Here is a 12421-nt window from a genome sequence, read left to right as displayed (position 1 = left end):
TGTTGTATGTGCGACATGCGTCATGACATACATGAATTTGCTTCTTGAGAATAAGTTTACTAATTGTGTTTACATGTGTATCATTGGTAGCTGCTATAGGGATATGAGTAAAACTCTATGATGTTGCTTAGTCATTTTCATCTTCATCTACCCACAAAAATGCAATGGTCATGGACAAATCCCATGTCTTGAATCTCATGCCTAACAAGGTGGTGATGAACAAGGCCTAGAATTTGACTTCCATGCAAGATTCATATATCTATCATTTTGTCTCATGAATGGATAGAGGATACTATTAATTTTTGGTTGGTATTTTTGTCATTACCTTCAATGGTGTTTTTGATTATGAGTCTGATCCATTCGAAGACAGTAAAACTTCTAAATGTTGATCGTCACCTTTCCTTTTTTCTCTGGGTTTTGAGGACAGTCTGGGTATAAGTGTTTGATTTTGCATCCTCCACAACATCCTCCCTCACTCTTCTTACCATGAGGAGTGTTGATCATAGCATTTCGTTGATCCTCTAGACAATCCCTAGCCCAATGATCGCCACTACACCTAAAACAAGGTCCCAGAGGTCTCTATTATTTACGTTGATGTGCATATGGTCTCTGAGGATATGACTTTGGTATGAATTCACCTTAGTTAGCTATGAACATCAGAGTCCCCTGACTTAGAATAAACCCCTCGCCTTGATTTAAATTTCTCTTCATCGTCTCTAAGGCTGTAGAAGATGAAACAACACTTTCCTGGTTCAGAGGCTTCCATGACACCCTTGGTGGGAAAGGATCACTATGATGATAATGTCCATGGTGTTCTTCCACGTGATCTGTACTGGCACTTTCCTAGTGCACAGGTTTCCATGACACCCTTGGTGGGAAAGGATCACTATGATAATAATGTCCATGGTGTTCTTCCATGTGATCCATACTGGCACTAAAGTGATCTCTTCAGGATATTGGTTAGAAAATACATATCTCATTGCTGCTTAATTATCTCCCGGTAGTGGGGGTTGATCGCCTAATACCTTTCTTGGTTTTTCTACTCATGGTTGCAGGTTCACTAGTCCAAAGGTGTATCTTGGTGGTGGTAATGTTGGTCTATTTGGTTGATCTTGAGGGTTTGCTGGAGTATTTTGATAATAAGGGAGGTTAGGAGAATGAGGCCTTTCCCTAATTTGTCCCCAATTATAACAAAATTCCTCAGTGGCATGATTTGTCCACTTATTTTCAATAGCACACCACTTTGGCTAGGATATGGCTGCAGCAACATAGGGTATTGTGGTGTCGGATAATATCCTACACAGGTTAAGCATTGCCTCAAGGGTGATATTCTCTAGTTTGGAATTCCCAACTTTGGCCCCATTCTTCTCACAAGTTCTTCCACAAGATCTTTGGTGATCATTAATGTTTGTTGGTGTTGTGTTGTTTTCGTAGTGCTTGGTCCACTAGCTACTCATCTAGAATTTGTTGATCTTGCATCCATGTAACATTTAATGGCCTAAAATCTTATGTGTAGCGGAAATTAGCATGAACATAGTGAGCATTTCATTAGAGTTGATTCCTAATGAGAATTACAAGAGTGCTTGGGTGGAGAGAGCAACAAAAAGCATAACACCTAGTTAGATAGCATCGACAATACTTTCAAAAGAGAGAGCAATTAAGCTATTGACAACAGTTGAGGACCGGATTTGCATGGAGCCGGTCCCCCCTCCAAAAGGCTTTGTATTATGGTTTCTCCCATCAAGAGAGACATTGTACAATACAATTCTTTGTGTTCCTTCAAGACGAGCTAGTGCAATGAAGATGGAAGCTTCATACACCAAGCAAAACACTTAATCAAACACAACTTGAATTATCCCCGTTCTCAGACCCAAGACCTCACACACCTTCGAAGATGGTGAGAGCTAGCAGGGTATGAGAGTAGATTGAGAGGAAAAAGAAGTATCTTACGAGAAAGAAGTACATCTCCTCACATAATCACTCATATTAGCATAGCTTAGCTTAGTAATTAGCTTGGTAGAGAAGATGAGCATGCATTGAAGCTTGGCTCTTGGTTGGATTTGCATCCACATGCCAAGAGAGTGTTGATGTCGGCTTCTATCTCACAAGCTTGGAGTAGGTGATGAGCTCTCCATTAAAGCTTGGGAGGAGATAGAGTATTTTCCCTTCACCATGGTCAAGTGTGAGAGTGTGTGTGTCAATGCCAAGCAAAAATCAGCCCCCTCTCTCTCTTGGGCGAGCCCTAGCTGCTAAGTTAGTCTGGCTTTTGCCTCATTGGACCTCCCCAGGTCAAGCCAATAGGGATTAAGCAGCATAAGTGATAGCCTTCTGACATGTGTCCCCCTTTCCCCTTTTGTGAGAGCTTTAGATAATTAAATAATTAAACTAAACTCTCATTGGACCCCTTTGCCTCCTGGCCAATAGGAATCAGGCAAGCCATGGGGCTCCTGAATGCTCATTGGACCCCTTGGGAGACTGCCCAATAGTCTTCTAGGACACTTAATTCTTATTGGTTTCTTTTATTAAATGTTTTTAAATTAATTAAACTAGATTTACTCTAGCCTAATTCTCATTGGTCCACTTCAAGGGTCTTCCAATAGGAATTGGGCATACCTTGTGGGCATCTGGCCTAGGGAGCTGACATGTGTCCCTCATTCCCTTTGTGTAAAGGGAGCCTGTGTGTGTGTGTGTGGCTTTCTCTCTCATCCCCTAGCTTTGGGGCTCGCCCCCTCCCATGTAGGGATGTAGAAAGACTTTTTGGGCACACACTAAGCATCCAATTTTCCCTAAGGTTGACCTTTGGACACAACCTTTGAATTTTGGAACCTTAGCATTTTGGAAGTCTTAATGGGCTGAACCTTAGGGTCTTTTTAGCCCGTTGTTTCACATGGCTCTTTTGCAGATGGCCCCCCCTTTGGATCCCTATTTTCCCTCCTTTGGATCCCTACTGTGGCCGGTCTGCTAACTTAACCAATATTCTAGCTTTTTCTCCCTTGGCACTTCCCCACATTAAATGATCAGTTTAATATGAGAAAATCATTTAGGAGAATTAGATATTGATTATTATGACATTACCTCTCTCTTGAAATCATAGTCGTCCTCGACTATGGTGTAGAGAAGATAAAGCATATGCATGAGTCCTTTTCTTAGCGGGTAGAGGATCCCTATGTTACCCTACGACATCATTCCATAATGGATGACTAGTCCATTTGGCGCTTGAGAGCCTGAGGCTGCCGCAAGCATGTCTGCACATTAGTCCTATCAGTCTTCCATAGTAGAGTGACAAGCTCTACTTGGTGTTCGGGAGACGTCGTCTCCGCAAACTTGATCTAAGCATGCATACTACTTCATTTTTGTGCACAAATAAAGAAAAAGAGATTCTTATAAGACAAAAATTTTTGTTCATTTTTAACATTTTGTACATTTGCTTACTCTTGGGAAGCATTGTAAGCATTGACAAGGTTTAGGTTATCCTTTAATTGTATGCCTTGCATCCATCTAGCATCTTCAAAAGGATAATTCTTAAACTTAATAAGATATCGTCGGATAGTCTTACCGCCTCTTAATACCTTGTCTTCATGTCGGAGAATGGACTCGGGCTGCAGCACCTCCTCGTGGTCCTCGATCTCCGGTGGGTCTTCAATAGTTGGTTCTTGAGGTGGCTCTCCTTTGTAAGGCTTTAAGAGGCTCACATGAAAAGCATTGTGTATGAGCCAATGATTGGGCAACTTAAGTTGATAGGCCATTTCATTGATTGGCCTAAGAATCTGGAAGGGACCATAGTACCTTTTTGCTAGTTTAGCATAGTACTTTTGGTGGCCCGTAGGATTCTTGCCCGTCGTGTGCTTTAATCGAGCCTTGGGAAACTTTAACAAGACCCAATCGTTTTCTTTAAAGGCTTGGGCTCTTCTGTGCTTGTCAGCAGCAGCCTTTTGCCTTTGCTGTGAGATAGAGATAGCATCCTTAATCTTTTGGAAAGATTCTTGTAGGTCTCGGCTATACTCATCTGCAGCGAAGATCTTCCCATGTACCTTAAGTAGCAAGGGACTTTTTGATCTTCCCTCAATTACCTCGAAAGGTGCTTTTCCTGTAGAAGTATGTACAGTGTTATTGTAAGCATACTCTACTAAGGGTAAGTACTTCTCCCATTGGGATCTTTGATCTACTTCCGTTACATAGGCTTTTAGTAGATCGAGAATAGTTAGGTTAGCTATTTCACTTTGGCCATCAGTTTGTGGATGATAGGCCGAAGAGAAGTTTAGCCTTGTTCCTAAATTCTCAAAGAGACCCTTCCAGAAATTACTGGTCATTCTAGGATCTCTATCCGACACTATGGACATTGGCAAGCCATGGTACTTGAAAATTTGTGAAATGAAGAGGGTTGCCATTTGATGGGCTTTGATAGTCTTTTTGACAGGTATAAAATGAGCTTGTTTACTGAACCTGTCTACTATCGTCCATATTTCCGTATTCCCATGGATAGACTTAGGCAATCCAAAGATAAAATCCATGGATATGCTCTCCCATGGTGAATTAGGGATTGGCAAGGGTTGAAGCAATCCAAGTTGCTTCCCTCTATCAAATTTTGTCTTTTGACATACCACACATTTGGAAACATACTCATGTATGTTCACTTTCATGGTAGGCCAATAGAAATATGTTTCAATTCCCTTTAGGGTAGACTGAATCCCTCTATGCCCCGCATATGGGGGAGCATGAGATTCATACATTACTTTCTCACGTAGTGAGTTAGTAACGCATAGTCTATTGCCATAGAGAAGATAACCATCTTGTAAAGTAAATGGTTCTTCTTTCTTCCCTAAGGCAAGGGCTGAAATCACATCTCTAAAATCGGGATCAATAGCATACTCATCTATCATTAAAGATAGATCATTGTGAGTTGCTATGGAAACCGCATTCACTCTCGGTCGTCTTGAGAGTGCATCGGCTACTTGATTATGCTTGCCAGCAATGTGAGCAATATGAAAATGAAATTGCGAAAGGAAATTTGCCCACCTCATTTGTTTGTCGGAGAGCTTGGTCTGCGTCATGAAGTACTTAAGACTTTGGTGATCCGTTCGCAGAATGAAAGGAGTCCCCAATAAATAGTGCTTCCATGAGTCTAAGGCATGTAGAACTGCAAGGAGTTCTTTTTCGTATATGCCTAGAGCTTGCTCAACAGGGTCGAGCCTTCGACTCTCATAGCCTATGGCGTGCCCTTCTTGGAGCAAAACAGCCCCAAGGCAATCACCACAAGCATCACATTGGACCTCAAATGGTTTTGAGAGATCCGGTAGTGTAAGCACAGGTTGAGAGATAAGCTTTTCTTTAAGCTTTTTGAAAGCATTGTTCTCCTTAGCAGACCACGTATACCTAACATTTTTCTTTGTTAGGTCATGTAATGGTCCCGCAATTTGTGAGAACTTTTCTATGAAGCGTCTATAGTATGCACACATACCTATAAAGCTTCTTAGTTCATGAAGATTCCTGGTTTAGGCCATCCTTTTATTACCTCTAACTTGGATGGATCCATTTGGATTCCATCTTGAGAGATAATGTGACCTAAATATTGAATCTCTTGCAAGAAAAATTCACTTTTCTTTCGATTAACATAAAGTTTATTCTCTCTTAAAACTTGAAATATTACCTGGAGGTGTTGCTTATGTTCCTCTAATGAATTAGAGTAGATGATAATATCATCAAAGAACACTCCAGTGAAGGTTCGATGAGGTCTGAACAGCTTCTCCATCAAGCGGTTAAATGTGGCTGGTGCATTAGTCAAGCCAAAAGGCATGACAATGTATTCGTAAAGACCAAATGTAGTACGAAATGCGGTCTTTACAATGTCTTGATCAACTATCCTTATTTGATGATAGCCACTTTTTAGGTCAATCCTACTGAAGTAGGTCGATCCTTGTAGCTTATCAAATAGGTCTTCTACCCGAGGAACGGGAAACCTATTCTTGATAGTGATCCTATTTAGTGCTCTATAGTCGACACACATATGATATGTGCCGTCTTTCTTTTGCACTAATAGCACAGGTGAGCAAAATGGAGATGAGCTAGGCCTAACCATGCCCTTCTCAATTAACTCATGCACTTGCCGCATAATCTCCTCTTGTTGAGCTTGAGAAACTCTATAAGGAGGTTTGTTAGGCGGTGAACTTCCTGGAAGAAGTTCAATTGCATGGTCGTCATTACCTCGTTTAGGAGGTAGCTCAGAAGGGATGTCGTCAATAAAGACATCTTGAAACCCCTTGAGAAAATTGGATAACTCTAATTCCTTTTGGTTGCTTTTATTTTCTTTTGCTAAAGCATTAGGTTCATTTTGAGAATCTTTAACAAAAATCATGTACACGGAAATAGAGCTCTTTATTGACTTGTTGAAAGCTGGTGTATGTACAATGGGGATGGTGTTACCCATCTCCCTAGCATCTATATACATGTCCTTTTCCCTGAACTTAAAGGAGATTCTCCTTTCAGGAAATTTAACATGGGCAGCCAGACGGTCAAACCATGGTGCCCCTAGGATTACATCCTCATGCTTGAGAGGAGAGATAAAGAAATCCTCTTTGTCCACATAGCCTTGGACATGAAGCCTCAATTTCCCGATTAAGGGAGTGACTGAAGCTTCTTGCCCCTTGAAGGCACTGTCTGCGGGTAGGATATCTCCCATCTCGTAGGATTGTATGCCTAGCTTGGTGGCTAACTCCATAGATATGAAATTGTGAGTAGAACCAGGGTCAAAGAGAATAAAAGCATCATGTTCTCTTACCTTTCCCCAAGCATGGCATAGAGGAGATCCTTTGTGGTGAGTTTGGTGAATCTCCTCCTCTTGGATTTCAACCAAAGAAGCTCTAGGAGGATCTTGGCGGTTGTTCTTTTGGGGACAAGAGCGGTACGCATGCCCTTGTTCGCCGCACTTGAAACACCGGTTATCTTTACGATAACGCTCAAGCTCTTCAGGAGAGAGTTTATTCTTTCCTTTGTAAACTCCCTTCTCTTTAGCTTTGTTGGAATTGCCCTTAGGAGACTTTTGGACATTGTCCTTCCCCTTAGGCTCATTGGAACCTTTGTTTTCCGGGGGCTTATTATTTCTTTTACCCCCCGTTTGGAAATTGATTCGCGAGGCCACCATAGTATGGTGTATTACCGCCGATATGGTACGTGGCCTTTGGGAGTTGACATACTCCGCCATTTCTTCGGTTAAGCCCGCACAAAATTGTTGCTTTTGCTCTCCAAAATCCAACTTTTTGAAGACAGTGGCTTTGAGTTGTAGGTCCCAAAACTTGTCTACATATTTGTGGATGGATTCATTGGGAGAGAGCTTTAAGCTTCGCCATTCGGTGAGTACTTTGTCTTTGGCATCGGTGGCCAAAAACTGCTTCATAATGGAAGCTCTTAAAGCCTTCCATGTTCGTGGAGCTTCACCGTTGGCTCGTAGGCTAGACCACCATTGTCTGGCGGACTTTTGAAAGTGCATAGCTACATGGCGTAGCTTAGAGGACTACGTGAAGCCCTCATCTCCAAACGCCGCATCGAATTGCTGGATAAAGGCCAAAACTTTGTCTGTAGCACCGAAGGTGCCATCATAGGTAAGGAAAGAGATGCTCTTCCCTCCCTCTTTGAATTTCTTCAGCTTGGACGACCTCTTCCATGCGGCATAGGATTTCCTATGGCCTCTTCTTTTTGATGGTTCAAAAGTTGCACCATCACTTTCTTCAGAAGATGAAGAATTTGAAGAAGGTGGAGAAGAGGGTGACCTCTTTCTCGCCTTTTTCTTGTCTTGATCTTTGTCGTCTTCACCATAGCTTTCATAAGAGGAAGAGGATAAAGAAGATGGAGAAGAGGGTGTCCTCTTTCTCGCCTTTTTCTTCTCTTGCTTTTTATCATCCCTCTTTGGATTATGGCGTGGAGAAGAGTGTGATGGTCTTCTCCGCTTTGGTGGTGATGGAGAGCGTTTAGCCCGCCGTCTTCGTGGAGCCATCTCCGCCGAGGTGGCGGGAGACTCGCTTCTTTCTCGTTCCTTCGGTGGAGGCTCTTGAGTTCTCCTTTGGGAAGGAGATGCATCATCAAGAAGTAAGTTCTTGAGCCCTTCATATGGATTCTCTTCTTCTTCCCGAATCGGAGAGAGACCTCTTTTGGTAGTCTCACAAGGAGGCTTCCTAGGTGTTCTCTCGTCATGGTGATGAGCTTGGAGAATCCCGTGAGCACGGAGCTACCGTTGCACTTCACTTTGGAGAGATGGATTGCCCATGGCTTGTTGAAGCCTAGAAACAAGATAATTAACAAGCATTGAAGCATCATTAGTAGCTTGCTCATGAGCAAAATCAAAGTTATCAACATTAATTTCACTCTCTTTAATATTGTCAGCCATTCTAACAACTTTTAGGTGTAAACTTTTTAGGTGTACTTTGGCACTTCAAGCCCTAGTTGCTACTCCTCTTTACCCCTTTAGAAAAAGCACTCAAGCTACTGTACCCGCGGCTCGAATACCATTAATTGCAAGGAATAGAAGAGAGGGTCTTTCGACACCAAAACAGCACCGGCTCCTGTCAAGCTTCTAATAGCTCAATAGTGGTTAAGCCATAGGCAAGCCCCGTAGGACTCCACTATTAAGACCATAGCTCTCGACGGTGATGCCCCGTTAACTGCACAAAGGCAGGCGCACTGCAAGGCTGAAAAATCCCTATTCTACTTACTCACAGGCAATTAATAATACCAACCATTTGTAGCTAGCTTGAGGACCTCCCTTCTTGAGCAAGAAAAGAGAAACCTTGAGCTCTGATACCAATGTAACATTTAATGGCCTAAAATCTTATGTGTAGCGGAAATTAGCATGAACATAGTGAGCATTTCATTAGAGTTGATTCCTAATGAGAATTACAAGAGTGCTTGGGTGGAGAGAGCAACAAAAAGCATAACACCTAGTTAGATAGCATCGACAATACTTTCAAAAGAGAGAGCAATTAAGCTATTGACAACAGTTGAGGACCGGATTTGCATGGAGCCGGTCCCCCCTCCAAAAGGCTTTGTATTATGGTTTCTCCCATCAAGAGAGACATTGTACAATACAATTCTTTGTGTTCCTTCAAGACGAGCTAGTGCAATGAAGATGGAAGCTTCATACACCAAGCAAAACACTTAATCAAACACAACTTGAATTATCCCCGTTCTCAGACCCAAGACCTCACACACCTTCGAAGATGGTGAGAGCTAGCAGGGTATGAGAGTAGATTGAGAGGAAAAAGAAGTATCTTACGAGAAAGAAGTACATCTCCTCACATAATCACTCATATTAGCATAGCTTAGCTTAGTAATTAGCTTGGTAGAGAAGATGAGCATGCATTGAAGCTTGGCTCTTGGTTGGATTTGCATCCACATGCCAAGAGAGTGTTGATGTCGGCTTCTATCTCACAAGCTTGGAGTAGGTGATGAGCTCTCCATTAAAGCTTGGGAGGAGATAGAGTATTTTCCCTTCACCATGGTCAAGTGTGAGAGTGTGTGTGTCAATGCCAAGCAAAAATCAGCCCCCTCTCTCTCTTGGGCGAGCCCTAGCTGCTAAGTTAGTCTGGCTTTTGCCTCATTGGACCTCCCCAGGTCAAGCCAATAGGGATTAAGCAGCATAAGTGATAGCCTTCTGACATGTGTCCCCCTTTCCCCTTTTGTGAGAGCTTTAGATAATTAAATAATTAAACTAAACTCTCATTGGACCCCTTTGCCTCCTGGCCAATAGGAATCAGGCAAGCCATGGGGCTCCTGAATGCTCATTGGACCCCTTGGGAGACTGCCCAATAGTCTTCTAGGACACTTAATTCTTATTGGTTTCTTTTATTAAATGTTTTTAAATTAATTAAACTAGATTTACTCTAGCCTAATTCTCATTGGTCCACTTCAAGGGTCTTCCAATAGGAATTGGGCATACCTTGTGGGCATCTGGCCTAGGGAGCTGACATGTGTCCCTCATTCCCTTTGTGTAAAGGGAGCCTGTGTGTGTGTGTGTGGCTTTCTCTCTCATCCCCTAGCTTTGGGGCTTGCCCCCTCCCATGTAGGGATGTAGAAAGACTTTTTGGGCACACACTAAGCATCCAATTTTCCCTAAGGTTGACCTTTGGACACAACCTTTGAATTTTGGAACCTTAGCATTTTGGAAGTCTTAATGGGCTGAACCTTAGGGTCTTTTTAGCCCGTTGTTTCACATGGCTCTTTTGCAGATGGCCCCCCCTTTGGATCCCTATTTTCCCTCCTTTGGATCCCTACTGTGGCCGGTCTGCTAACTTAACCAATATTCTAGCTTTTTCTCCCTTGGCACTTCCCCACATTAAATGATCAGTTTAATATGAGAAAATCATTTAGGAGAATTAGATATTGATTATTATGACAATCCACATCCCTTATCACTTATTCGTATATCTAGCAATTGTCCATTAAAAAGATGGCTTCCTTTGTAACCTCGTTCGGAGACATACACTTTTTCAAATGTAAATCCTTCTTGAGGTGTTCGTTCTTGAGCCCTTCTATGAACAATACTACCTGAAGATCTTCCTGAGGTTTCTCACGTGATAGACACATCTTGATGTATTGCTTGAATCGCAAAAAGAGACTTCTCAAAATCTCTCTCCCTCCGTTTGTTTGAAGGAATGAATCTGCAACACAGTATTGTGCTTGATTCCCCTCATGGAAAACTCTTCCATGAAATCTTGAAGCAACGCGTTTATATTCCCATAGTCTTCCTTTTCCAAAGGTTGGAACCAAGTGAGGGTGGTGCCTTCCAAGGTCAATCCAAATCCTTCAAATTGGATGTGGAAATTCATGACGTATTAAACTCTCAACACCTATTTGAAAAATGCTAAGTGCGCATGGGGATCCCCTAATCCATTTTATTTCAAAGCCGTGCATTTTTCAACTTGGGATAGGAACATGGGCCTTGGCTCAGTGACATACCTCATCATTCCAGGAGCTCCTGCAATAGCTTCCTCGTAAGGGGAGGTTGTCATTCTAGGTGAGGCTCTAAGTTCCTCCCTTGTATGGGCAGTTGGCCTCGCCCTCTCACTGTGGTGTGATTTGGATGACCCTGTAATGGTCATATAGCCACCTCTAATAGGCTTTGTTTCTGAAAAGCTACCTCTTCTTATCCATGGATCTGGAATCTTCGTTACTACGAACACTCTTTACATGGGGTGGAATTTTGATGACTCAATCCATGAAACTCACCTCTTTCTCAATTGCCTATCTAAGGGCATTTTGATTCAAATAGTTGACAGAGAATGGGTCTCCCCAACAAGAAATCTTTTCCGTGCCTGCCATATATGCATATATATACTCATCTCCTTTGTTGTCTACCAAAATAAGTCATTTACTCATGTCAAGCTTGTAGACATACATGTACATCCGCTTGATGTGAGTGAGTTCCCTCGAGCTGACGTCCTCATTGATGTAATAGTTATTCCCTTCTTTGGTCACTAACTTGTATAACCCCACTCAAGGGTCATCTACCGGCATTCCCTCTAGCTTTTACATCTTGCTCTTGGGTCATTCTCCGAAGGAGGTCTCTCGATTCCCTCGTAAACTTTATCTTTGGTTCCACTCATCCCCATAGCATCAAAAGGTTGGATTATCCGTCCTAGGATAGGCAACCCCTCTCTCATTGATGGTCTTTGTAATCAAGAACCTCAACTAGTTCATGGAACTCAGGGTTTCCCAAGTCCTCTCGAACATAACACTTATGATGGTTGTGGACATAGATTCTAGCTCCCTAACCATTAGTGTAGTAGTAGTGTATTTGTTTTGTGTGGGGAACTTCAGGATTTCCTGATATTCCCTCTCCATGTTTCTCACTGTGGTAACTCATTTTAGGTGCTTTCTCTACCATAAGCATGGTGAAGACTAACTCAGAAGAACTGTCTAAAATGGCCTCCTCCTGCACCATTGCTAAGGATTCTATGTTTACTTGGTTAACATTATCTTCTGCGGATCCCCTACTCACTTGGTCTCTAAGTAATCTGACACTAACCGATACCAAGCTCTTGATCTCAAAAGCATGAACAATCTAATAATTTTCAACCCTAACATGTTACATGGAAGTGTTTAGATTCTCTCAGCTTCCTTCGGTATACCAACTCCTCTCTTGCAATCATCCTTCTTGTACAAGGCTCAATAAAAACTTGAACATGGAAGTAGTTAAGTCCAACCAGCAATTGATGCACACACAAAATTGATCAATTATAGGGTCTCATGCACAACTTCAATGATCTTTAGACCTAGTAATTCCCTACAAGTCTTACTCCATAAGGTGGAACCAGAGTTAACTGAAATTTTTCTATCCTATCACTCTGTGGGAAAAAATCGCCATCTTTTCTTGCATACAGTCTTCTGAGGTGCTTTTCCCTTCTAGTTGTCTCAAGGCCTTTATTCCTAGCCA

At 42.3% G+C, this 12421-nt stretch overlaps 1 pseudogene; it reads right to left on the bottom strand.

The window, feature by feature from the left end:
* LOC147438946 (uncharacterized) overlaps positions 1 to 11929 on the bottom strand; it is a 28477-nt pseudogene extending 16548 nt beyond the window's left edge.
* Between the last annotated feature and the right edge of the window lie 492 nt (positions 11930 to 12421).

This window comes from Adiantum capillus-veneris, chromosome 16, assembly GCF_014529385.1.
Source record: "Adiantum capillus-veneris isolate H3 chromosome 16, ASM1452938v2, whole genome shotgun sequence".
Classification (NCBI taxonomy): domain Eukaryota; kingdom Viridiplantae; phylum Streptophyta; class Polypodiopsida; order Polypodiales; family Pteridaceae; genus Adiantum; species Adiantum capillus-veneris.
This window is presented reverse-complemented; position numbering and strand designations above follow the sequence as displayed.